We start from the raw sequence: 1,384 nt of genomic DNA, 5'->3' as shown, positions 1-1,384 counted from the left end.
TAATAGATAGATAGATAGATAGATAGATAGATAGATAGATAGATAGATAGATAGATAGATAGATAGATAGATAGATAGATAGATAGATAGATAGATAGTTGGTTTACAAAATGTGTGACTTTTTTCTCTAAATCTATATCCATGGACGGCTGTTGTTTTGTTTGTTCCATATAAGGAGAGGGTGGCGAGGGTTTTTCATAATTGCATGAATGCACGTGATGCAAATGAATACCTACACTATCCTCAGTTACCCAAACACTCCCACCCCCCACCCCCATTTATTATATTATGATTCCCGTTTTATTATAAGGGGCTAAACGGACTGCTGAACACAGTATTTCTGCAAGTAGACTGCGGTTACGATGCGTGAAAAGTTCTGGGCCCACGTATCCCTGGAAGGGAGAGGCCAATGAATACAGGTGTTTGGCGTCATATTCTGGGACAACAAGCTTAGCAACTGAATCATAAAATATGCACTTTCAAAAGGATCTACTTTGACAAGCGTACATTCAGAACCCAAACTCTATTCGCTTGGAAAGGTTATTGCTCCGACAACAGCAATCAAGCTCCAGTACCCCACTCGGAAGAACAATGCGCATGAGGGGAATGTAATTATTTATTGCTGCATGATCGCATTCGTGAACTTCTTGCGTCAACTGTTAACCCCTATAAATTTCTACCTACAAACTTTTAAATATAAGTAAATGTGATATTTTTCATTGAAAATATCTTTGCAATAAGTCTGCTTGGCAGTTGTAGAAAACCAGACCTCCAGTTGACCGTTTCCTCTTTTGTACGTGTTTATGATATCATTCTTGGCAATTGAGATAAGCTTCAAATTCTCAGGATGTGTCATCGATCTTTAAAATCTGTTACAATAGCTTAGAACCAAAAGGATGGCAGATAATAATATAATAATATGACGTTGTTGTACCCGATGCTTCTTCAGGGTAAGCGTTCAAATATTATATCAAGTATACAAATATCTTACATTATGTTATATATTATATTATTATTTTATCGTTATATCATATCAATATATAGATATAGCAATATGCTCAATATTATGTTCATTGCATGAATATTTCTCTCGGGAACATATTGACATGTTGGTGCCCATATTTAGGATGCGGTACCTTTACAAAACGTCTAATAATTAATTTTCAAGTTGACACAATAGTAAAGTCTAGATAATCAGCTGTGATTGATTGTACGGACTGCAAAGTATACAAACTTACAAAATATATTTATCTTTATGTAGGTTATATTGATTGGTTCCTTACAGCTATCTTCTATAGCACGAATAAGGATTGGAGAGGAGGAAAGAGAGTGAGGGAAAGTGGGATGAGGGGATGGAGTGGAGTAAAGGAGTTTTATATATATA

At 35.5% G+C, this 1,384-nt stretch overlaps 1 protein-coding gene across 3 annotated transcripts in view; it reads left to right on the top strand.

Annotated features, from left to right (window-relative positions):
* The first annotated feature begins 454 nt into the window (after positions 1–454).
* LOC101861042 overlaps positions 455–1,384 on the top strand; it is a 61,723-nt gene continuing 60,793 nt past the window's right edge. For 2 of the 3 annotated variants that reach the window (XM_005098701.3, XM_005098699.3), the window contains exon 1: positions 455–950. The gene's annotated coding sequence lies outside the window, so the exon portion shown is untranslated. The remainder of the gene's footprint in view (positions 951–1,384) is intronic. The other variant, XM_005098700.3, reaches the window with a different exon arrangement.

This window comes from Aplysia californica, unplaced genomic scaffold (assembly GCF_000002075.1).
Source record: "Aplysia californica isolate F4 #8 unplaced genomic scaffold, AplCal3.0 scaffold00191, whole genome shotgun sequence".
NCBI classification, from domain to species: Eukaryota; Metazoa; Mollusca; class Gastropoda; order Aplysiida; family Aplysiidae; genus Aplysia; species Aplysia californica.
This window is presented reverse-complemented; position numbering and strand designations above follow the sequence as displayed.